At 48.1% G+C, this 24,212-nt stretch overlaps 20 non-coding genes across 20 annotated transcripts; all 20 read left to right on the forward strand.

Moving 5' to 3' along the window:
- The first annotated feature begins 13,269 nt into the window (after positions 1–13,269).
- On the forward strand, positions 13,270–13,341 carry TRNAQ-UUG (transfer RNA glutamine (anticodon UUG)). The gene has a single exon. It is a non-coding gene; the product is annotated as a tRNA-Gln (tRNA).
- Positions 13,342–13,704: 363 nt separating this feature from the next.
- On the forward strand, positions 13,705–13,786 carry TRNAS-AGA (transfer RNA serine (anticodon AGA)). The gene has a single exon. It is a non-coding gene; the product is annotated as a tRNA-Ser (tRNA).
- A 3,296-nt stretch (positions 13,787–17,082) lies between these two features.
- Positions 17,083–17,154, forward strand: TRNAP-CGG (transfer RNA proline (anticodon CGG)). The gene has a single exon. It is a non-coding gene; the product is annotated as a tRNA-Pro (tRNA).
- A 726-nt stretch (positions 17,155–17,880) lies between these two features.
- Positions 17,881–17,952, forward strand: TRNAP-UGG (transfer RNA proline (anticodon UGG)). The gene has a single exon. It is a non-coding gene; the product is annotated as a tRNA-Pro (tRNA).
- A 104-nt stretch (positions 17,953–18,056) lies between these two features.
- Positions 18,057–18,128, forward strand: TRNAP-CGG (transfer RNA proline (anticodon CGG)). The gene has a single exon. It is a non-coding gene; the product is annotated as a tRNA-Pro (tRNA).
- A 250-nt stretch (positions 18,129–18,378) lies between these two features.
- On the forward strand, positions 18,379–18,450 carry TRNAP-AGG (transfer RNA proline (anticodon AGG)). Its single transcript has one exon. It is a non-coding gene; the product is annotated as a tRNA-Pro (tRNA).
- Positions 18,451–18,844: 394 nt separating this feature from the next.
- TRNAP-UGG (transfer RNA proline (anticodon UGG)) lies at positions 18,845–18,916 on the forward strand. The gene has a single exon. It is a non-coding gene; the product is annotated as a tRNA-Pro (tRNA).
- Positions 18,917–19,020: 104 nt separating this feature from the next.
- TRNAP-CGG (transfer RNA proline (anticodon CGG)) lies at positions 19,021–19,092 on the forward strand. The gene has a single exon. It is a non-coding gene; the product is annotated as a tRNA-Pro (tRNA).
- A 251-nt stretch (positions 19,093–19,343) lies between these two features.
- Positions 19,344–19,415, forward strand: TRNAP-AGG (transfer RNA proline (anticodon AGG)). Its single transcript has one exon. It is a non-coding gene; the product is annotated as a tRNA-Pro (tRNA).
- Positions 19,416–19,809: 394 nt separating this feature from the next.
- TRNAP-UGG (transfer RNA proline (anticodon UGG)) lies at positions 19,810–19,881 on the forward strand. The gene has a single exon. It is a non-coding gene; the product is annotated as a tRNA-Pro (tRNA).
- A 104-nt stretch (positions 19,882–19,985) lies between these two features.
- On the forward strand, positions 19,986–20,057 carry TRNAP-CGG (transfer RNA proline (anticodon CGG)). Its single transcript has one exon. It is a non-coding gene; the product is annotated as a tRNA-Pro (tRNA).
- A 286-nt stretch (positions 20,058–20,343) lies between these two features.
- On the forward strand, positions 20,344–20,415 carry TRNAP-AGG (transfer RNA proline (anticodon AGG)). The gene has a single exon. It is a non-coding gene; the product is annotated as a tRNA-Pro (tRNA).
- Positions 20,416–20,809: 394 nt separating this feature from the next.
- On the forward strand, positions 20,810–20,881 carry TRNAP-UGG (transfer RNA proline (anticodon UGG)). The gene has a single exon. It is a non-coding gene; the product is annotated as a tRNA-Pro (tRNA).
- A 104-nt stretch (positions 20,882–20,985) lies between these two features.
- On the forward strand, positions 20,986–21,057 carry TRNAP-CGG (transfer RNA proline (anticodon CGG)). The gene has a single exon. It is a non-coding gene; the product is annotated as a tRNA-Pro (tRNA).
- A 251-nt stretch (positions 21,058–21,308) lies between these two features.
- TRNAP-AGG (transfer RNA proline (anticodon AGG)) lies at positions 21,309–21,380 on the forward strand. The gene has a single exon. It is a non-coding gene; the product is annotated as a tRNA-Pro (tRNA).
- Positions 21,381–21,774: 394 nt separating this feature from the next.
- Positions 21,775–21,846, forward strand: TRNAP-UGG (transfer RNA proline (anticodon UGG)). The gene has a single exon. It is a non-coding gene; the product is annotated as a tRNA-Pro (tRNA).
- A 427-nt stretch (positions 21,847–22,273) lies between these two features.
- Positions 22,274–22,345, forward strand: TRNAP-AGG (transfer RNA proline (anticodon AGG)). Its single transcript has one exon. It is a non-coding gene; the product is annotated as a tRNA-Pro (tRNA).
- Positions 22,346–22,915: 570 nt separating this feature from the next.
- Positions 22,916–22,987, forward strand: TRNAP-CGG (transfer RNA proline (anticodon CGG)). The gene has a single exon. It is a non-coding gene; the product is annotated as a tRNA-Pro (tRNA).
- Positions 22,988–23,272: 285 nt separating this feature from the next.
- Positions 23,273–23,344, forward strand: TRNAP-AGG (transfer RNA proline (anticodon AGG)). Its single transcript has one exon. It is a non-coding gene; the product is annotated as a tRNA-Pro (tRNA).
- Positions 23,345–23,914: 570 nt separating this feature from the next.
- On the forward strand, positions 23,915–23,986 carry TRNAP-CGG (transfer RNA proline (anticodon CGG)). Its single transcript has one exon. It is a non-coding gene; the product is annotated as a tRNA-Pro (tRNA).
- The last annotated feature ends 226 nt before the right edge of the window (positions 23,987–24,212 follow it).

Genomic DNA, 24,212 nt, shown 5'->3' on the forward strand with positions numbered 1-24,212 from the left:
CCTGGTGCTGTATTCCCCTTTACCTCCTGCAATGCCCTTTCGGAAGCCGTATCCCATCTAGATATCCCCTATTTCCTCAACACTACATGCTACTTCACTAGCATATAATTTTTTTATAAAACCCACTAAATACTTCTCTAATATACTGTTGAGAATTTACCACCTCCCCATTCTCTTTATATAGAACCGAAATATGGTTATATTCTTTCTGGTTTTTAATTAATGACATCAGCTGTTTCCTTGGCTTTCCTCCCCCCAAAAACTCTTCCTTGCCCAAGAAAAATATTTACTCATTTTCTTCACATTTTCTTCTATCTCCTTCCTTTCCTTTTTTTTGCTCTCTTTTTTGCGGCAGACTTCTTTATTCAATAACCCCCTTAGAAAAGCTTTAAGTGTATCCCAAATTACCCCTTCCAGAGCAGTATTCCAATTTATTTATAAAAAACTCTTCTATCTGCTTCTGTATCATATCCTCCTCATATTTATAAGTTTAAACCAATATGGGTTAATACGCTATGGCAAACAAATCCCTTTCTTTCCTGCAACCAATTCCACACACAATGGGGCATGATCTGAAACTGATCTAGCCATATACTTCACATTCTTTATATACCTTAATAACTGTTCATTTCCAAGCGCCAGATCTATCTGTGACATAGTGTCACTTGTTTTATTAACGCATGAGTCGACGGATTCCTCCGGATTTAATCTCCTCCATACATCTATAAACCCCATCTCCTCGCATGTTCTTGAGAAAGAGGTAACTCTTGGGAGATTCTTCACCACTCTATTTCTTCTATCCACACTTTCATCCATTACATTGTTTAAATCACCCATATCCAAAACAGGGCAATTATCTCTACCACAGGTATACTCCAACACTATTCTTAAAACGGAGGATGAGTACGGGGTTGGGACATAAACAAAAACTTATATACAATTTAAATTACCCAATGTGCAATAAAAAATTATGTATCTACCTTCATTATCTATTTTACTATCTAATAATTTCCGTGGAATATTTTTATGCACCAATACTGTTACTCCTCTAGGTAAGGACAAATATACTGAGTGATACTGAAATGACCACCACCTCCGATTAACCCAGTGGATTGTGTTCTGTGTTAAATGTGTCTCTGTAATACAAACTATAGCAGGAAAAAATGTCTTTATTACTTGAAAAATAATGTGTCTTTTAACCTTATCCCCTATCCCCCTTACGTTCCACATTATTACCCTCGTACTCATCGCCCGTCACTAAACTTCTCCTCCTTTATCTCACTCAAAGTATGGACATATCTTCTACCATTAGGAGAAAGAGAGTGAGAATCCACCATAAATCCATAAATAATAATAAGAATAAAAAAAAAAACACACACACAACTTTCCCTACAGTAAGTCCAATATTCTCTGTCATTCGTAGATATCAGCAACTAATACCAAGATAGTAAGAAACAATTCATATCATATCCTCTTGAGCAGAAGCAAATGAGTTAATAAACACACTAGCAGATTTTCTCCCACTGTGTCCCCTGTATTCCTCCCCTTTAACCCTCTATGATAGGGGTAGTATCCTCCATTCAACGGTGTCAAATGACAATACTATCACCTGTCCATGTCTGCCGGTTACCACGTCTAATTCGAGGTGCCTCCGATGGCCGCTCACCCGACCAACTCCTCTGGCTTTTTTGGAATGCACCTGCCGACACGCCCTGCTGGTGGAGCTCTCCGGCTGCTGCTCGCCTGTTTCCCCTCTCACAAGCTCCAGGCGACTCCAGCTCCCTCCTTTCACCTACATGCGGCGGCCCGACTCTCCTCCTCATATTCTCCTTACCACTTCATCCCCAACATAAGCTTGCACCTTCCAGCACTCCAGCCAACCCTCTCACTGCCAATGGAGTACTCCTGCTGCAGCCCGCCTGTTGCCCCTCTCACGAACCCCAGATGGTCCCAGCTCCCTCTTTCCACACGGGTACTGCAGCCACCACCTCCTCCTCTACTCAAGCCGGTACAGGTGCATCTAAGTGGCGTCTCCCCAGGTGCTCGTTCTCTGTAGCACAGCTAGCAAGCGGAGGAGCACACGTTAGCTCCTCCTTTTCCTCATTCCCTGGCCGGATAATCTTTAGCGCCACAAAGCAACTGTGCTCGCCCGCATCAGAACTCCCCACTGCACACTATGGAGCGTGTGGCCGGAGCTGCTCGCTCCATAGTGTGCACTGACAGGGTTTTCTGAGGCCGCTATTCAATGAATAGCGTCCGCAGAAAACTGACATGTCAGATGTTTGTGGTGCCACTAGAGATCCCGGCCAGTGCATATACTAGCGCTGATCAGTGGGGTCAGTCAGATAAGGCACTGTGTGCTGTGTGCTGTGCCTTTACAAGGCATGACTAATAGTGCTGTTAAAAATGCAGTTATCATCCCCAAATCTCCTGTTTAGATAAAGAGATTGTTTGGATAGATCAAATGCAAAAGCCCAGTCTCACAGGCCAAAAACCAAGCATTCAATTTAATACACTGGCAGTATTCATGGACCTTCTTTATTCATGGTAAATTTCATTAGGTATGTTTGACAACTTCTAGGTCTGTAAACCGCAGCCATGTAATCTGAAAACTACATCCTACAGCTTTGGCTGCAAAACCACAAACAAATAATACAATAGTGGTGCTGTTTCTGAAAGAAAGTGGCCATGTTTTTCTAAGCCTAGATAACCTCTTATAAACTGGATAAACTGGGTGAAAAGGATTGCAAACCTCACTAGAGGAAATGGTAAAAGTGCCATGTGAGGGACAGTAAACACTACTTTTTTTCAAATGAAACTTGAAAATTCTGGTAATTGCACGTGTCTTTATTTGGGCTGGAACACAACCACAACCTATGGCAGTTGTCTGCATTGTGTGCATAATAGTGATTTACATAACAACAGTGCTTATCAAATTTCTTTTTACTGGAGCCTCACCCTACTCTGTCCCAGAGCGGGTGCCCACTGCTGTTGTTTCAACATGTATAGGACGGCACTATGTATTATAGGCTCTAGGGCTGAAGCCCAAAGAATGCTGCTTCCGCAACCAGGTGTCAATGTATGTCACTGTACTGTTTGCACAGCTGAAGATAAACAATGCAAAAAAGTTAACTTAATTGTTCTATTTAAAAAAAAAAATCAGTTCAGATTTAAGTTCATAAGATCCAGTCAGAGATTATATAAGCAAAAGTGTGTGTTAAGAGCCTGCTGAGAAGGTTCTACCAGGGCCTGGCCAGGTGACCAGGTACTATTTGCGGGACTACTGTTTATTTCTCCTGATTACTGATATCCTAGTCATGTCCGACTAGAGCACCAGAAGGATTGTGGTGAAAACCAGCACTAATCCTGTCAACGATGGGCTGCTGATCTTCTACCTCTGATTGCTGCACAAGTTCACTGGAGGTATTATACTAGTCAGTAGTTAAGCTAAGTGCAAAGGCGTTCCTCAAACAGATAGCTCTCCCACTAGGTGGGCCTCTAATCCCTGATTGTGTGTCACTCAGTGCCCACAGGATAGCTCAGGTGGATGTTCATTCCCATGGATACAGGACTCTCTTCTAACAGCCCCAACTGAGTACCTCATTGTCTGGATAGGTTCCTCCAGTCTGGAGCTTGCAGACTCCTAAAACCACAACTATTACACACTGGAAGGTTATTCTAAGTTATTTCCATCAAGGTGCCTTCTACTCCAAGTATCTCCTGTATAGAGAGACAGTGTCAACTATCATCTCTATATTTCTAATATTGTCCAAGCTGTGCCTGAAAGGATTGTCTTTCATCTTCTCTTATCTGCCAGCAAACCAGCTGTGTCTTATAAAAGTGAAAGTGCAAATGCTTACCGTATTACCAAGATTCCTGAACTGTGAAACAATTGTCTCGTGTCCTAGAAAGTCCGTATACAACCTATATTGATCTATATACCCCCCCCCCCCCGATATCCCAGTTTTATAGGCGTTACTTACGCTGTATCCACCCGCTGCACAGAGCCGGCAGGCAGCAGGAGTCAGATGCCGAGATTTCTGGTTCGTACGAACCAGAAATCCGGCAGGTTCGCTAATCTCTACTAACAACATAAAAGTCAGTACTTAAGCAAATTAAGATAGGAAAAAGCATACCATAAGCTGAATGACTGCTGGAATACCAATGTGTGAACTGCCCTCATATAGTATAAGGCCTCTATGTGGTCCCAATATATTATAATGGCATCCTATTTGCATTTATATAGTATATATAGCCCCCCCCATCTTCCCTGATATAGTAGTTAGGCCCATATGGGCCCCCATATAGTTTTAGGCATTCTTTGTGCTCCCATATAGTGTGTATATATATATATATATATATATATATATATGTCCCACCTGCCTCCATATAGTGTACAGGCCTTTTCTATACCTCATAAACTATATAGACCCCTGGGTGCCCCCATATGGGTCCTCCTATGGTATATATAGGTGCCTCTTTCCCCTAGCAGCTTGTATTATTTTAACTCTGTGTGGGTCTTAGAGGCACACACACAGATGAAGGTTATTGTCTCCAGGGAATCTGGGACATATGAGCAAAGGTAAGCGTCCACAGCTTCTTAAAGTACGAAATTCTTTATTATTGCATCAAAAACATAAAAGAACAAACAAAAAGTGAGTAGTGAGCTAAAAAACGCCTACGCGTTACGAGGTTCTACCTCTTAATCATGGCAAAGTTAAAGCATGAATGACAGGTTTTTATATGTTGCCCCATGTGATGCAACAGGAATAGGGAACGCCCCTCAATGGGAAGGGAAATCTCTCGTCAAATCGATCACATGATCGGCTTACAGCTTATATACAAGAGCAAAAAAAGAGAGGACGAAAGAAAAATAACAAACACATAATAAAAATTCTCCCAGAAGTAAACACCAGTAACTACCCAGGGGGCCTAATAAATATATAATAAGTCTGATTTATAGTTCAAACCTCTTGGGAATCTGGTGTCTAATAGGAGAATCCACAGGGCTTCTCTTTTACGTAAGAGGGAAGTCCAATTGCCTCCTCTCCTGGGTTGTTTAACCCTTTCTACGGCGCTGATGCGGAGACTGCTGATGTCACCAAGGTGACGCTCTACAAAGTGTTTTGCTAAACCAGATAGCGATCTGCCAGATCTACCAAGGGAATGTGATCTGATGTCTGTGATATGTTCCCCCAATCGGATTTTAAGTTTTCGTGTACTGGAGCCTACATACTGGACATTGCAGATGTTACACCGTGCAACATATACCACGTAGTTAGTGTTACAATTAATGAAAGATTTTATGGGATAACTGCGGCCTGTGCTACTAGAGGTAATGGAATTGCTTTTGTCTGCGAATTGGCAAATACCGCATCGCGGTACCGCACATCTAAAAAATCCCTGAACTGAGAGCCAATTATGTGCCCCTCTATCCGATGCACTAGATGAGACATCACTTGGTGCAAGTAGATTACCCAAGGTCAGACCACGTCGTGCCACACACTTGATGCCAGGTTTAAGGGCTAATTCGCATTTGCTATCCTGATAGAGTAGGGGCAAATATCTGTTTATGATTTTACAGATGTCCTGAAACTGTGGACTATATCTGGTGGAAAAAACTATGGGATTGTGAGACTGGTTAGATTGGAGACTGTTCACACTATGTCTTGGTGTCTTATGTCTGTCTTGCAAGTGAAAAGAGCGGTCCCTACTTTCTGCTATGGTCCTCACTCTAGTGATAACATGCTGTTTATACCCTCTGAGTGACAAGCGGTGGGTGAGTAGCTCAGCCTGGCGAATGTAAGTATCTTTATTTGAACAGTTACGTATAAGGCGAATAAATTCACCTATGGGTAAATTTCTAGTGACGTGTGAGGGGTGGCTGCTAGAGGCATGGAGTACTGCATTTCCTGCACTTGGTTTTCTGTATAATTCAGATTGTATTCTGCCTTCCGCAAAGCTCAGGGTGACATCTAAGAAGGAAATGGATTCAGCTTCAAATTGGAAAGTAAAATTAAGGTTGAGTGGATTGTCATTGACAAACCGCACAAAAGCTGCAGCCTCCTCATGTGAACCCCGCCAAACCAGGAGGAGGTCATCTATGTAGCGTCCATACCAGGCCACCAGGCCTAAAAAAGGGTTATGGACACTACACAGATAAACCTCCTCCCAGTGTGCCATGAATAAATTTGCAAGGGAAGGGGAAAAAGACGCGCCCATAGGGCAGCCAAGGACCTGTAAAAAGAAGTCCTCACCAAATTGAAAAAAATTATTAGTCAACAGAAAAAAAGTAACTTTTAGTATAAATTCACACAGTACATTGCTGTAGTTACTATATTTTTTCAAATGAAAAGCTAAAGCGGTGATAGCGACATCATGGGGTATGTTCGAGTAGAGAGCAACTACATCACAGGAAAGCCAGGATACATCACGTAGCACTGGAAGATTTTCTATACTAGCCAGTAAACTTTTGCTATCCCGAACATACCCCATGGTCCGAACCGCCAATGGTTGTAATAGGTTGTCCAGCCAAACACAAAGTCTTTCCAATAGAGAATTAATGCCAGAAACAATAGGACGGAAAGGAGGGGGAAAAATGTTTTTATGAGTTTTTGGTAACGCATGGAAAATGGGGATGACAGGGAAAGGAGGAAAAAGATAAGTACGTTGTTTATCAGTCAGAACATTCCACTCCACCCCTGTATCCAACAGATCTAATAGTTTGTTTCTAATGATCTCAGTTGGATCACCTGGCAACTTTTTATAAGTTGTCGTGTCATCCAAAATGCTGCGGACTTCTCGTGTGTATAGATCCTTATCTAGGATAACCACAGAACCCCCTTTGTCAGATTTTCTAAATACTAGGTATGGGTTATTTCTGAGCTCTGTCAGGGCTATACGTTCCCCCCTTGTTAAATTATCCTTATGTACATTATCCCCAGGATGTGTGTATAGGTCCGTTAGAGCTGCTTCTACCCTATGTTGGAATAAATCCATTCCAGAAGTTCTGGATTGCACAGGGTAGAAAGTTGGGTTGGGGATAGTCAACCTACCACCGGTATTAGTAATGTTTTGTTCATCGGTTAATCCCAAAGCCTGCAAATCGGAGAGTCCCTGAATACACATCTGTTCGGGAAACAATAGGTTAGTGGGAATAGTACCTCTGCCTATTAGGTTTAAATCCGACCCTTCGGTGTCTATAGTAGCACTTTGCAGCATGTTATCTGACAGCAAGTTATCTGACAGTGAAGCAGGTACAATGTCCTCTGATACATTAGGCATAAAATGTTTTTTAACTGCTATCTGACGCACAAACTTGTTAACGTCCTGAATGGTGTCATATAGACAAAACTTTTTGGTGGGAACAAAAGTCAAACCAAGGGACAGTACCTTCATTTGTGCATTTGTGACTGTGCACGCTGATAGATTATAGACATCCAAAGTAGCCGGTGCTACCATCTCCTGCGGGCTCCTCCGTGACCTCCACGATCGGTGTTTACGCCCGGCTCGGCGGGTCGTTGGGCGTTTTTTGGCTGTTGAAAATCAGGTGTGCCTCTAGAGCGTGTTACTGGCGGGTCACGGTAAAAATTTCTTCTCTTGTTGTTTTTACGGCGAGTCCCACCAGTAGGATTGCGGTTCCTGTTGGTGGAAGAAGTGGCCACTTCCTCTTGTTCAGAGTAATCTGTTTGAATATCCGAGCTATCCGCATCTGAAGTGTCAAAAGACACGGATTTTTTGCTGGAGGAACCTTGATTAGGATTTTTTAGAATTGGTGGGAAGGAACGCTGGATACGTCGCTGTTCCCACCAGGTATAAACAGTGTCCGTTGAATAATCTTTTAGATCTCTGTTGAACTTAGTTTTCTTTACTTCAATTATTTCATTCTCCACCTCAGTTAGTGATTGGTGTGTCTGATCCAGCATGGTGGTAAAACCAGGGGTATGATTAAATTGCTGTAAGGTAATGTCCATGTCGACAAGTGATTTATTAAGATCTGCCAACTTTTGTTCGCTCTTTTTAATAATCATGTCCATGATGGTGAAGGAGCAAACTGAAAGGGCATCATTCCATTCTGAGACAAAAGCTTCCCCTTCTGCAGCATTAGGGGGTTTGCGAACTCTCAATCCCCTTGGTATCATCTTTTTTTCGGCATATTTTTTCAAGGTGATGATGTGCCACCAAAGTTTAATCTGTTTGATTTTTTGTTTTTCAAACAGCCATATAGATTTTTTGTAGTCATCAGTGTTGTGCTCCGTGTCTCCACCAGAGAAGACCCCTGCTGCTTTGAGAAGGCGTTCCTCGTTATCCAGAGGGGCCTGTACGGCCATTTCCAAAAAAGTAAAAAACTCAAACTGCCAATAGTGTACTGAGGAAAAAAATAAGTAATACAACTCAGCTAAGGGAGCAAGACTGTGCGGTCAATGTAACATGCAAGAAATAGAAAAAAATGTCAGCTCACCTAACTTGCTGTAGTGATTAGCTCAGTTGGCAGTATTGTCTTGAAGCACGTGGGAAAAAACATATTGCGGGCCACAACCCGTAAGGCAATCAGCAAAGGTAAGCGTCCACAGCTTCTTAAAGTACGAAATTCTTTATTATTGCATCAAAAACATAAAAGAACAAACAAAAAGTGAGTAGTGAGCTAGAAAACGCCTACGCGTTACGAGGTTCTACCTCTTAATCATGGCAAAGTTAAAGCATGAATGACAGATTTTTATATGTTGCCCCATGTGATGCAACAGGAATAGGGAACGCCCCTCAATGGGAAGGGAAATCTCTCGTCAAATCGATCACATGATCGGCTTACAGCTTATATACAAGAGCAAAAAAAGAGAGGACGAAAGAAAAATAACAAACACATAATAAAAATTCTCCCAGAAGTAAACACCAGTAACTACCCAGGGGGCCTAATAAATATATAATCTGGGACATATGCCCTGGATTCCTGGGAGGGCCCCACAGCACAGCATTGATAAATAAATGTAGAAAAACTCAGCACTGCCTTGTGAGTGCGTATCCTTCCGCACCACAAACCACAATGGATATCGTGAAGTATCCTCCAAAGTAAGACTGTATTGGGTGACCAGAGATGTTACTCTACTATATACGAAAGCTTAAACAATGTAGACAAAGTATATGGAGACAGCGGCACTCACCAGATATCTTTAAGGTCATTTATTGTCCAACCAAACAATGGTCGTTGCCATTGTGGAATACACCTGCTGATATAAACCCCCCTCCCAATAAAAGTTTAAAATACCCCCGTGCCAATTATAAAAATATTTTTTTTAAATAAATAAATAAACATATTACATATCGTAGCATGCAGAATTGTCCAATCTATTAAAATACTGCACGGTAAAAAAAAAAAAAAAAAACACAGCAGGATTGCTGATTTTATTAAATTATATATCAGAAAAAAAATTGTAAAAAGCGATTAAAATTTTTTGTTCCACCAATATGATACAGTGCTACCTTGGTTTAAGAGTAACTTGGTTTAAGAGCGTTTTGGTTTAAGAGCTCACAGTTTTTCAAAATTTTGACTTGGTTTAAGAGCATTGTTTTGGTTTAAGAGTTCCCTGTTATGGGTGGGAGCGCAAGAGGAGGAGGGACCTTGTCTGCATAGCGGGGTCTACAGTCCTGTACTCTGACCCAGGAAGTCTCCCTCACCTTCCAAATCATAGTAGATCCACTTCAGGCTGGGGCTTACATCAGGGGACAGGACTGTGGAGGTAATCTCTTCATAGCTGTAACCCCTCTCTCCCCGGACAGAGAGCGCTGCATGTATGTGCCCACATCTGTCCTGCTCATTCCTTCATGCTCCCTGCAGTCTCTGTCAGCCCTTGTGTTTCCCATCCTCTCCATTACTGTACAGTAACTTATAATATCACATATTCTGCTGTTTCTGAATGTTTGTTTCATTTTTTTTTACATGTTATTCAGAATAATAAATTATTATTTTTTGGAGTGTGGAACCAATTGTCTGCATTTCTATGATTTCTTATGGGAAAATTTGCTTTGGTTTAAGAGTGGATTCGGATTACAAACACATACCTGGAACGAATTATGCTCATAATCCAAGGCACCACTGTAATACTAAAAACTAGAGATCATAGCGCCAAAAATGACACCCTAACCAGCCCTGTAGGTGGAAAAATAAAAGCGCTATGGCTCTTAGAAGGTGAGAAGGAACATTGCGTTAATTTGACCCAGATGTCCGTGCATCAATGGACTCTTTCTGTCTTGAAGGGGTTAATAATGGGAGACCTTGAGGGCAGAGTTACTAAGGGTAATGTTATATTAGGTCATCCTAAACTGGGGGACATTATCCATATTGTGATTGTACTACATCACAAAATGTTGTAGAAGGTTACCTTTTTTTTTTTTTTTTTTTTGAGAACTCTCATAGGCTGGTGTACTGCAACTGCTGCTATGTCACATTGTGTGTGCTAAAGAGGTAACCATTCCTGCCAGGAACCTGAAACATCCAAATTATTGTGCATCCATTTTAATAGACGCAATTTTATAAGAAACAAATATACACAGAGCCAGTTCTGTATAGAATCACAGAATATCACTGGTTCAGACGGTCAAAGACGTCAAACTTTTTTCTATTTCTGACTGCGGAAACAAGGGTAGTTTTCTGCAAAATGTTGGAGATACAAAATTAGTCCCAGCTTGTGGTTGAATGATCACATGATATGCTGAAGGATATAGAACTGTACATCCTTTTGGAGCTGTACTGTCCTCCTCCATCTCCTGCTGGGCAACCAAGAGATTAGTGACCGACACAAAAGGAAGCTGAGTGTTATGTATAATCCATATCCATCTTCCTACAACAGCCAAAGGATTGTTCACACCATGCAAAAATACCGTCCGTCTTTCATAATAACTGCCAGCATTGGGCAAATACTGTACAGTGATGTAGCACAAGCCAAAAAAGAGAGCAATAGATCGCACTTGCCATCCAATACTGCGCAGTGATGTGTCTGTGTTGCAGAGTTTTGTGTGTATGTGTTGCTGTGATGTGTGTATGGATGAAAAGCTTGTTCATTATTTGTAGGTGTTGTGTGTGTGTGTGTATGTGTACATACATGAAGCAGAGCTGTGTATGTGTGGCTATACTATGCTATCGTGTGAGGTTACATGAAGAAAAAAACTATTTTGGGGTGATGTCCCACCATTTTGGGACAGCCCCCATTTGTCCCGCTCCAAACGGCCCTTTAAAATGTTAGTCCTCCTTATGAGCGCTCACAGTTAAATGCGGCACTAACATTGGCAGAGCAGGAGCCAGCCATTGGCTCTCTGCTCTGTCAGTTACTCTGTCAGCTCACGTTTTAAGGTAAGGTATTGCTCATTTGTGGCACGATGTGTGGAGCTCTCGGACGCCCTGTTCAGAGCAGCTCAACCAAGGAAGGAAGGAATCCAAATGGATAGGAGTCGTGGTATAAAATTATACACACAGTAAACTAACTACCAGGGGAATTACCTACAGGGGGATTTCTAAGGGGGATGGTGCTAACTACCAGGGGAATTACCTACAGGGGGATTTCTAAGAGGACTGGTGCTAACTACCTACAGGGGGGATACTACATATAGAGGCAGGTCTGACTACTATATGGGGCAACGAAGGGCCTAACTACTAAATGGAAACAAAGTGACCTAACAACAATATGAGGGCACATGTTAGGGCCTTTCTACTAAGAGCATAGAGAGCTTAATTACTGTTTGAGGATCCAAATAGGGCCAAAATACTACATGGGACAAAGTGGGCACTATTCCCACAATACAGATGAGGACCTGTATAGAGGTGAGGGTAGAGGTGCTAACAGAGTCTAAACAGTCTGGCAGATTGTGTGGTGGTGAGTTATGGCCAAGATGTTTTCAAGATAGCGGTGCCAGATTGAAAAGAAAGGAAAAGTGAGTGACTCCAATCAGAAAAGACACCAGACCATTCTGTGACTCACTGGATGTAAGTGCACTGTAGTCACTTATCTGTCATTCCGAGGCTGTGTACAATTGGTATTTACCTCTGTATAAGTCAGTGTAAAGGGCAATAATTGTCTTTTTATAGTGGTCTTTATGTACGATTGGTATGGTGGTATTAGTCATTATGTGGTGGTAATGGCAGTGGTCACAGTGTGGAAATAATATGGTTTTTTTTTATATACTGGTAGTATTATTGGCCTTGGTATACTGAATTTTAGTAATGGTCTGGTGGTATTAGTCACTATGTGGTGAAGGTGTAGTGATAATAGTTGTTTCTTATATATTGGTAATATTGGTCCTGGTTTACTGGATTTGATCAGTGACAGTGTGACGGTATAGTGGCACTACCCAATATTTGTGTCAATAGCAATGGAAAAAGTGTTTGGGTGTGGCTATGGGGGCATGGTACAGCAAAAGTTTAGAGGTATGCTGTCTATTTCATGGACATTACATTTTTCACACCGCAAATTGATATCGCATAGTCATAATTTGACAATCTGTTTTCAGTTTGTCAATCTGTGGTTCCCCAGATGTTGCAGAACAACAACTCTCATCATGTCCTATTGTCAGTGCATGATTTAGAGTTAGAGGGCACGGTGGTACAGTTTTGCACCATAGTCCATGCACTTTTAGCTGTGCCCCTGCTAATAGACATTGTAATTATATCTGTTAATATGAGACATGGTTTTAACCAAGTACCTATACTTCCCTATACCCTTGCTGAACATCTTCTAGATGGCCACTACATCTTTCCATCAAAATGTAAGGAACTATAACAAACACGCTGAGGGCATCTTGTGGATACTTTTTGTATTACATGTGGTGGTTTTACAATTAGGAGAATAAATAAGGCAATTTCTGACCTCTAGTGGCCGATCCGTCATTAATGCATGATTCATTGTAAAATTTTTTTTATTTGACATAATTTTTATACTGTATAGTATGTATACATATTGTGTGTTTTTAATATATATTAGGTTTTTACTAGAGATGAGCCGAAGCTCTCATTTAAGCGAAGCAAATCGCTTCATTTGATCAGTGCTCTGCTGATCACGCCGCAGGGCTTCCCGCACTGCTCCGCTACCTGCCATTACTCCTAGGATGCGGGAAAAAACTGAATTCAATCCTGGGAAACTTCTCCCAGTTTACCAGAATTGGATTCAGCTTTTCCCTGGCACCCGGAGTGGTGCGACAGGGAGTGGGCTGCACTTTTCAAGCCTGTTTTCAACATCATTCAAGATCAGATTAAAAAAAAGTCGTCCAGATGGTCAGCCTTGGGGTTTCATGGTGTAACGGTTAGCACTCTGGACTTTGGATCCAGCGATCCGAGTTCAAATCTTGGTGGAACCTTTCTGCCTCTTTTAACTACTCTCAGGTGAGATAACTTCCTCTCCGGCTGGGCACTCACACATCCAACCTACTTAGCAAATAGTATCCATGCAAAGCTTCTTGTTGAGATAAGAAGCCAACCGTCCGTCTCACCTCAAGCAATCTTTTCCATGAACTTAAGGGAAACAGGCTTGAATGGCCTAGCATTCCATGGAGTGTAGGAATTAGGCCATCAGAGTTGAAAATGTAAGTATGGCCTGGTGTTTTCTTTCAATTAGGCATGTTCTTTTTCCGGAGAGGTGCTCCAGAAGGGTAGACCCAGTTCTAGATCACAGTGCTGTGAAGAAAAAGGTGGAAAACTCCCCCCTGCTACAGTCTTTGGGTGTAGTTGTGGCCGAGTGGTTAAGGCGATGGACTAGAAATCCATTGGGGTCTCCCCGCGCAGGTTCAAAGCCTGCCGACTATATTTCTCTTTGCTTCTCTTCTCCAGCCGTAACATTTGCTGGCCACACTCCCAAACCTCCCTTTCAACCACTCTGGCCCTTGCAAAAGAACTTTGCTCAAATCACCCACACAACATTTTGTCTTCTAAACTTTGGGAAAGTGGTCCCTCTGAACTTTGTGAAAGGGAGAGGTGATAGCATCAGAAATACTTAACACCTTCTGGATGGCCAGCTTTCATATCAGTACATCTTCAGTACTTTTTCTTTTCTCTTGTTGGCTCACTCTTAGAAGTTGTTTTCTGGGGGGGTGTCCGGATGCCGCTGGGAGCAGACGTGCTGTGAGGAGCTCCGTCCCGGCCTGACCTGCAGGCGGCATTAAACTGACTGGGTCCAAGCAAATTCCTCACCCTATGTATCGCAGGGGCTCCCGGAGGAAGTCCCAGAAGACAAAGGCTGTGAACGCCACACCGACTGGCCCCCTGGACACCTACCTCCGCTCCGGCCGGATCGCGGCCTTACCCAAGATGGCGACCGGCGCCTCCTGCCGCAACTCACGAGGCTCTGCCTGCTCTTCACCGCCGCCGTCTACGGATGATTCCTCAGAGTTGGGTGAGTCCCGGGCAGCCCCACAGAGCACTCTCCACTCTCTGCCTGTCTGCCCTGACCGACCCTCCCTGCCAGCACGGCCGCATAATGGCTGCGCCATACACGTGGTGGACGCCATCTTAGAGGGGGACGAGTCAGCACAGGACTCCAGCGCACAGGGCCTGATACCCGGCACCCTCCACCGCAACATCCCTGAGCCTGTGCCACCCGGAATGACTACACAGGGGACAACATCAGCGGTGATCCATCTGGCTAAACCCCTTTCCGGCTGGCCTCTCCCAAGCCTAGGAGCTGGGCACCAAATACAGCAGCAAGCTACACTGAGCCCTCATGGTGCAGCACCTCTATTGAGCTCCCAATCCACACATTCTGACAAAGATGACTGTGAATGGCTGCTAGACCATCCGATCGGTAAATATCTGAAAAATATCCCCACCAAGGAGGACTTTTTAAGGGGGAAATAGCAACCTTGCGCCAAGACCTGCACAGTGTGGGAAAGAGGGTTGAGGTACTTGAGGATGATCATGACCATTCACGTACTTATATAGCTGAGTTGCAATCCACAGTGACGGCCCAACACCAAGCCCTGAGTGAATGCCAAAGACATTTAGAGGATTTAGATAATAGAGGGCGCCGCCTCAATATTAGAGTCAGAGGCCTTTCCGGAGCAGTCCCAGGCGGAAGATCTACGCCAGGTCCTCAATGATCTGTTCAATATGATAATAGGCCCGCCAATGGACCGAGCCATACAACTGGACAGGGCCCACAGAGCGCTAAGAGCCAGAGATAATAATGGGCGGCCACGGGATGTAATCTGCTGTGTCACTGATTTTATGACCAAAGAGCTGATTATGCAAAAAGCCAGGGACATGAAAGACATCCAATTACTGCCTGACCTCTCATGGGCCACCTTACAGAGACGTAGACTGCTCAAACCCCTGCTGCAAAATCTGAAGGACGCCAACATCCTATATAGATGGGGGTTTCCTTTTAGCCTGAGCGCAAGACGCAATGGGAAGACGGCGACACTTGGTGGTGCGGCCGACCTGGAACAGTTTTGTGGGGACCTCGAAATCCTGGTACCTACCCTCCCTGCTTGGGAACTGCTCCCGCCGCCTCCGCCGCCTCCACCGGCCTGGACCCCAGCGCGGGTACGGCGTAAGAGAGCACCCCCCTCTACACCGCAAGGGAAACGCACACCAGTCCAGAGAAATAGACCTAGGGAGTGATGTGACTGACTCCGCTCTGAGGGATTCTTTCTTCCTAGATATGCCAGTGTAACTCGTGGACTTACAGAGACCCTGCTACAAACAAAATGTTTATGCCTTTGCCGCCATCTCCTCGAACAGTTATCTACAATTTACATTTGTAGGTCAGGCCGCGCGGTGCGGCCTCATGTTCTTTACCAAGTTGTTTAGTTAATACTTCTCTCATATTTAGTGTCCTGTAGTGACATCTGACTAGGTATACCCCCTACCTGTCCAGAGGCTTAGTGGCTCTGGGACACCCCCCTAGGGGTTCCCTGGTTTAGCTAACCTCCCAGTCCTCCCAAATCTTTGCTCTGGACAGGAACTGTCCGTGATAGATGACAGTGTTGACTGTAAAGTTGTATTTGTTAATCTTATGTCTTTTGTCTCCCCCTTGTCTAGTACTCTTTCCTAACATCCCCCTTCCAACTGGTTCCCCCAGGAAACTGACGCCCGTCTCATCAACTCTGCCTGAATTAGACGGGAATCCTCAGCGGTCACGGGTGCCCCAAGACCCTCCGAGGTCAGGTAGGAGGTGGTTGTAACGCCTGGAGTAGGCGGGATGGACTTGCTGCGGCAGGTGACCCCCAGGTCGCTACCCCTGGCTTGGTTGCTAGTGACGGCAGGCGAGGCGTGGCAGGAGCAGTAGGCAGGAGATGGTGCTGGCAGAGGCCTGTAGGCAAAACCGCAGGTGACAGGCGGAACACAGGAGCAATAGTGTAACAGAGGAGCAGGAACCAGGAACAAGGACTAGGGACCAGGTAGCGGACAGGAATCAGGAACAACAGGGAGCTGGGCCAAACGCTATGGGAAGCATGTAGAGGCTCCAACACCTGGAAGGGGGCAGGGCTGGAACTTATAGGGGAGTAATTTGACATACAGGCCAATTAGGAGCGCACTGCCCCTTTAAATCTGAGACAGCCGGCGCGCGCACGCCCACGCCGGCCAGCATAGCAACGGACAGGAGCGCGGTGAGGTGAGGCGCCCCCCGTGGCCGAAGCAACGGCAGCGCCGGGTCCCTGCCTATGGACACCGGCTGCTGCAGATGCGGTAGAGAGGGTGCGGCGGCGGTCCGGAGCACGGGACGCCGCTGTGGCCCTAACAGTGGTTTTGATCCTCAGGTGGTTGAGAGAGCTTCAATAACCAGATATCCTGTGAAAACGGACCGTGCTGGCTGGCGGCGTGACGGCGGCACGCCCAGTTCGGGGGTTTTTAGTGCGGAGGCGTTGTTTTTAGGGTACAGTGGATTCAACTTTAGAAGCCACACTGCGAGAAAAGCCGGCAATGCCGTCTTCCTGTGAGCACGGACCGTGCTGGCTGGCGGCGTGACGGGGCCACGCCCAGCTAGGCTCGGACGAGCCCTGGTTTTTCCAGTTCCCATTTTCTGCTGCCTGCATAGCCCGCCTTTTTGTGAATCTTGGAAGGCGAGCTCGCCCCACGCGGCTCAGGGACAGGCGTCGTGCGGTGGCTCGTTGGTCTAGTGGTATGATTCTCGCTTCGGGTGCGAGAGGCCCCGGGTTCAAATCCCGGACGAGCCCGGACCTAGGCTCCCTTTGCCTTCCTAGGTGGTGGGAAATCATTTAAGCCGGTCTCTACCAGAGCACTTTGCTTTCTTTTTGTTATTTAATTTTTTATTTATTTTTTGTTCGGGGGCAGGGGTGTTTAGTCCGGAGGCATTGTTTTTAGGGTACAGTGGATTCAACTTTAGAAGCCACACTGCGAGAAAAGCCGGCAATGCCGTCTTCCTGAGAACACGGACCGAGCTGGCTGGCGGCGTGACAGTAGCATGGCCAGCTCGGCTCGTTGGTCTAGGGGTTTGATTCTCGCTTAGGGTGTGAGAGGTCCCGGGTTCAAATCCCGGATGAACATATCTTTTGACAGTACTGAGGCTCGTCCGCTTCCACCAGTTGCGTGCAGTCTTCTCTCCTCCAGGGTTTTCTGGCGCCAGTGAAGTGAGTGGGAAACACCCGACGCGTCTCTCTCTCGCGCTCGAGGGTATGATGTTGCTTCCTGTCAACCGAATGCCTCCCTGCAGCGGGAATGCCTTTCTAACGCCAAACTGCGCTTTTTCTCCCGCCGTCATGCAGAGTTCCACCCCGAAACTCCTCTTTGCTTTGATGTTGAACGAATGCCGTCTTCGGTGGACTTTTCCGCACAGGATCCATGAGAGAGGGCAACGCAGGGCATAGCAGGCTGCCCACGCGGCAGTACAGTTTGCCAGCCCAAAATTGGCACGTCGGGCGGAGGCAGCATGGTGCATCTGCGGCTCGTTGGTCTAGGGGTATGATTCTCGCTTTGGGTGCGAGAGGTCCCGGGTTCAAATCCCGGACGAGCCCTAGCTTTTCCAGTTCCCCTTTTCTGCCGCCTGCACAGCCCGCCTTTTTGTGAATCTTGGAAGGCTAGCTCGCCCCACGCGGCTCAGGGTCAGGCGACGTGCGACGGCTCGTTGGTCTAGTGGTATGATTCTCGCTTCGGGTGCGAGAGGCCCCGGGTTCAAATCCCGGACGAGCCCGGACCTAGGCTCCCTCTGCCTTTCTTGGCGGTGGGAAATCATTTAAGCCGGTCTCTACCAGCGCCCTTTGCTTTCTTTTTGTTATTTATTTATTTTCGGTTCGGGGGCAGGGGTGTTTAATGCGGAGGGGTTGTTTTAGGGAACAGTGGATTCAACTTTAGAAGCCACACTGCGAGAAAAGCAGGCAATGCCGTCTTCCTGTGAACACGGACCGTGCTGGCTGGCGGCATGACAGCGACACGCCCAGCTCGGCTTGTTGGTCTAGGGGTATGATTCTCGCTTAGGGTGCGAGAGGTCCCGGGTTCAAATCCCGGACGAGCCCACCTTTTGACAGTACTGAGGCTCGTCCGCTTCCACTGGTTGCGTGCAGTCTTCTCTCCTCCAGGGTTTTCTGGCGCCAGTGTAGTGAGTGGGAAACACCCAACGTGTCTCTCTCTCGCGCTCGAGGGTATGCTGTTGCTTCCTGTCAACCGAATGCCTCCCTGCAGCGGGAATCCCTTTCTAACGCCAAACTGCGCTTTTTCTCCCGCCGTCATGCAGAGTTCCACCCCGAAACTCCTCTTTGCTTTGATGTTGAACGAATGCCGTCTTCGGTGGACTTTTCCGCACGGGATCCGTGAGAGAGGGCAACGCAGGGCATAGCAGGCTGCCCACGCGGCAGTACAGTTTGCCAGCCCACAATTGGCACGTCGGGAGGAGGCATCATGCGCATCTGCGGCTCGTTGGTCTAGGGGTATGATTCTCGCTTTGGGTGCGAGAGGTCCCGGGTTCAAATCCCGGACGAGCCCTGGCTTTTCCAGTTCCCCTTTTCTGCCGCCTGCACAGCCCGCCTTTTTGTGAATCTTGGAAGGCTAGCTCGCCCCACGCGGCTCTGGGACATGCGACGTGCGACGGCTCGTTGGTCTAGTAGTATGATTCTCGCTTCGGGTGCGAGAGGCCCCGGGTTCAAATCCCGGACGAGCCCGGACCTAGGCTCCCTCTGCCTTTCTTTGCGGTGTGAAATCATTTAAGCCGGTCTCTACCAGCGCCCTTTGCTTTCTTTTTGTTATTTATTTATTTTTGGTTCGGCGGCAGGGGTGTTTAATGCGGAGGCGTTGTTTTTAGGGTACAGTGGATTCAACTTTAGAAGCCACACTGCGAGAAAAGCAGGCAATGCCGTCTTCCTGTGAACGCGGACCGTGCTGGCTGGCGGCGTGACAGCGACACGCCCAGCTCGGCTCGTTGGTCTAGGGGTATGATTCTCGCTTAGGGTGCGAGAGGTCCCGGGTTCAAATCCCGGACGAGTCCACCTTTTGACAGTACTGAGGCTCGTCCGCTTCCACTGGTTGCGTGCAGTCTTCTCTCCTCCAGGGTTTTCTGGCGCCAGTGTAGTGAGTGGGAAACACCCGACGTGTCTCTCTCTCGCGCTCGAGGGTATGCTGTTGCTTCCTGTCAACCGAATGCCTCCCTGCAGCGGGAATACCTTTCTAACGCCAAAGTGCGCTTTTTCTCCCGCCGTCATGCAGAGTTCCACCCCGAAACTCCTCTTTGCTTTGATGTTGAACGAATGCCGTCTTCGGTGGACTTTTCCGCACGGGATCCGTGAGAGAGGGCAACGCAGGGCATAGCAGGCTGCCCACGCGGCAGTACAGTTTGCCAGCCCACAATTGGCACGTCGGGAGGAGGCATTATGCGCATCTGCGGCTCGTTGGTCTAGGGGTACGATTCTCGCTTTGGGTGCGAGAGGTCCCGGGTTCAAATCCCGGACGAGCCCTGGCTTTTCCAGTTCCCCTTTTCTGCCGCCTGCACAGCACGCCTTTTTGTGAATCTTGGAAGGCTAGCTCGCCCCACGCGGCTCTGGGACATGCGACGTGCGACGGCTCGTTGGTCTAGTGGTATGATTCTCGCTTCGGGTGCGAGAGGCCCCGGGTTCAAATCCCGGACGAGCCCGGACCTAGGCTCCCTCTGCCTTTAGGGACGAGCCCGGACCTAGGCTCCCTCTGCCTTTCTTTGCGGTGTGAAATCATTTAAGCCGGTCTCTACCAGCGCCCTTTGCTTTCTTTTTGTTATTTATTTATTTTTGGTTCGGCGGCAGGGGTGTTTAATGCGGAGGCGTTGTTTTTAGGGTACAGTGGATTCAACTTTAGAAGCCACACTGCGAGAAAAGCAGGCAATGCCGTCTTCCTGTGAACACGGACCGTGCTGGCTGGCGGCGTGACAGCGACACGCCCGGCTCGGCTCGTTGGTCTAGGGGTATGATTCTCGCTTAGGGTGCGAGAGGTCCCGGGTTCAAATCCCGGACGAGCCCACCCTTTGACAGTACTGAGGCTCGTCCGCTTCCACTGGTTGCGTGCAGTCTTCTTTCCTCTAGGGTTTTCTGGCGCCAGTGTAGTGAGTGGGAAACACCCGACGTGTCTCTCTCTCGCGCTCGAGGGTATGCTGTTGCTTCCTGTCAACCGAATGCCTCCCTGCAGCGGGAATACCTTTCTAACGCCAAACTGCGCTTTTTCTCCCGCCGTCATGCAGAGCTCCAACCCGAAACTCCTCTTTGCTTTGATGTTGAACGAATGCCGTCTTCGGTGGACTTTTCCGCACAGGATCCGTGAGAGAGGGCAACGCAGGGCATAGCAGGCTGCCCACGCGGCAGTACAGTTTGCCAGCCCACAATTGGCACGTCGGGAGGAGGCATCATGCGCATCTGCGGCTCGTTGGTCTAGGGGTATGATTCTCGCTTTGGGTGCGAGAGGTCCCGGGTTCAAATCCCGGACGACCCCTGGCTTTTCCAGTTCCCCTTTTCTGCCGCCTGCACAGCCCGCCTTTTTGTGAATCTTGGAAGGCTAGCTTGCCCCACGCGGCTCTGGGACATGCGACGTGCGACGGCTCGTTGGTCTAGTAGTATGATTCTCGCTTCGGGTGCGAGAGGCCCCGGCTTCAAATCCCGGACGAGCCCGGACCTAGGCTCCCTCTGCCTCTCTTTGCGGTGTGAAATCATTTAAGCCGGTCTCTACCAGCGCCCTTTGCTTTCTTTTTGTTATTTATTTATTTTTGGTTCGGCGGCAGGGGTGTTTAATGCGGAGGCGTTGTTTTTAGGGTACAGTGGATTCAACTTTAGAAGCCACACTGCGAGAAAAGCAGGCAATGCCGTCTTCCTGTGAACGCGGACCGTGCTGGCTGGCGGCGTGACAGCGACACGCCCAGCTCGGCCCGTTGGTTTAGGGGTATGATTCTCGCTTAGGGTGCGAGAGGTCCCGGGTTCAAATCCCGGACGAGCCCACCTTTTGACAGTACTGAGGCTCGTCCGCTTCCACTGGTTGCGTGCAGTCTTCTCTCCTCCAGGGTTTTCTGGCGCCAGTGTAGTGAGTGGGAAACACCCGACGTGTCTCTCTCTCGCGCTCGAGGGTATGCTGTTGCTTCCTGTCAACTGAATGCCTCCCTGCAGCGGGAATACCTTTCTAACGCCAAAGTGCGCTTTTTCTCCCGCCGTCATGCAAAGTTCCACCCCGAAACTCCTCTTTGCTTTGATGTTGAACGAATGCCGTCTTCGGTGGACTTTTCCGCACGGGATCCGTGAGAGAGGGCAACGCAGGGCATAGCAGGCTGCCCACGCGGCAGTACAGTTTGCCAGCCCAAAATTGGCACGTCGGGAGGAGGCATCATGCGCATTTGCGGCTCGTTGGTCTAGGGGTATGATTCTCGCTTTGGGTGCGAGAGGTCCCGGGTTCAAATCCCGGACGAGCCCTGGCTTTTCCAGTTCCCCTTTTCTGCCGCCTGCACAGCCCGCCTTTTTGTGAATCTTGGAAGGCTAGCTTGCCCCACGCAGCTCTGGGACATGCGACGTGCGACGGCTCGTTGGTCTAGTAGTATGATTATCGCTTCGGGTGCGAGAGGCCCCGGCTTCAAATCCCGGACGAGCCCGGACCTAGGCTCCCTCTGCCTTTCTTTGCGGTGTGAAATCATTTAAGCCGGTCTCTACCAGCGCCCTTTGCTTTCTTTTTGTTATTTATTTATTTTTGGTTCGGCGGCAGGGGTGTTTAATGCGGAGGCGTTGTTTTTAGGGTACAGTGGATTCAACTTTAGAAGCCACACTGCGAAAAAAGCAGGCAATGCCGTCTTCCTGTGAACGCGGACCGTGCTGGCTGGCGGCGTGACAGCGACACGCCCAGCTCGGCTCGTTGGTCTAGGGGTATGATTCTCGCTTAGGGTGCGAGAGGTCCCGGGTTCAAATCCCGGACGAGCCCACCTTTTGACAGTACTGAGGCTCGTCCGCTTCCACTGGTTGCGTGCAGTCTTCTCTCCTCCAGGGTTTTCTGGCGCCAGTGTAGTGAGTGGGAAACACCCGACGTGTCTCTCTCTCGCGCTTGAGGGTATGCTGTTGCTTCCTGTCAACCGAATGCCTCCCTGCAGCGGGAATACCTTTCTAACGCCAAAGTGCGCTTTTTCTCCCGCCGTCATGCAGAGTTCCACCCCGAAACTCCTCTTTGCTTTGATGTTGAACGAATGCCGTCTTCGGTGGACTTTTCCGCACGGGATCCGTGAGAGAGGGCAACGCAGGGCATAGCAGGCTGCCCACGCGGCAGTACAGTTTGCCAGCCCACAATTGGCACGTCGGGAGGAGGCATTATGCGCATCTGCAGGTCGTTGGTCTAGGGGTACGATTCTCGCTTTGGGTGCGAGAGGTCCCGGGTTCAAATCCCGGACGAGCCCTGGCTTTTCCAGTTCCCCTTTTCTGCCGCCTGCACAGCCCGCCTTTTTGTGAATCTTGGAAGGCTAGCTCGCCCCACGCGGCTCTGGGACATGCGACGTGCGACGGCTCGTTGGTCTAGTGGTATGATTCTCGCTTCGGGTGCGAGAGGCCCCGGGTTCAAATCCCGGACGAGCCCGGACCTAGGCTCCCTCTGCCTTTAGGGACGAGCCCGGACCTAGGCTCCCTCTGCCTTTCTCGGCGGTTGGAAATCATTTAAGCCGGTCTCTACCAGCGCCCTTTGCTGTCTTTTTGTTATTTATTTATTTTTGGTTCGGGGGCAGGGGTGTTTAATGCGGAGGCGTTGTTTTAGGGTACAGTGGATTCAACTTTAGAAGCCACACTGCGAGAAAAGCAGGCAATGCCGTCTTCCTGTGAACACGGACCGTGCTGGCTGGCGGCGTGACAGCGACACGCCCAGCTCGGCTCGTTGGTCTAGGGGTATGATTCTCGCTTAGGGTGCGAGAGGTCCCGGGTTCAAATCCCGGACGAGCCCACCTTTTGACAGTACTGAGGCTCGTCCGCTTCCACTGGTTGCGTGCAGTCTTCTCTCCTCCAGGGTTTTCTGGCGCCAGTGTAGTGAGTGGGAAACACCCGACGTGTCTCTCTCTCGCACTCGAGGGTATGCTGTTGCTTCCTGTCAACCGAATGCCTCTCTGCAGCGGGAATGCCTTTCTAACGCCAAAGTGCGCTTTTTCTCCCGCCGTCATGCAGAGTTCCACCCCGAAACTCCTCTTTGCTTTGATGTTGAACGAATGCCGTCTTCGGTGGACTTTTCCGCACGGGATCCGTGAGAGAGGGCAACACAGGGCATAGCAGGCTGCCCACGCGGCAGTACAGTTTGCCAGCCCACAATTTGCACGTCGGGAGGAGGCATCATGCGCATCTGCGGCTCGTTGGTCTAGGGGTATGATTCTCGCTTTGGGTGCGAGAGGTCCCTGGATGAAATCCCGGACGAGCCCTGGCTTTTCCAGTTCCCCTTTTCTGCCGCCTGCACAGACTGCCTTTTTGTGAATCTAGGAAGGCTAGCTCGCCCCACGTGGCTCTGGGACATGCGACGTGCGACGGCTCGTTGGTCTAGTAGTATGATTCTCGCTTCGGGTGCGAGAGGCCCCGGGTTCAAATCCCGGACGAGCCCGGACCTAGACTCCCTCTGCCTTTCTTTGCGGTGTGAAATCATTTAAGCCGGTCTCTACCAGCGCCCTTTGCTTTCTTTTTGTTATTTATTTATTTTTGGTTCGGCGGCAGGGGTGTTTAATGCGGAGGCGTTGTTTTTAGGGTACAGTGGATTCAACTTTAGAAGCCACACTGCGAGAAAAGCAGGCAATGCCGTCTTCCTGTGAACGCGGACCGTGCTGGCTGGC

The sequence above is a fragment of the Dendropsophus ebraccatus genome, chromosome 4, assembly GCF_027789765.1.
Source record: "Dendropsophus ebraccatus isolate aDenEbr1 chromosome 4, aDenEbr1.pat, whole genome shotgun sequence".
Lineage (NCBI taxonomy): Eukaryota > Metazoa > Chordata > Amphibia > Anura > Hylidae > Dendropsophus > Dendropsophus ebraccatus.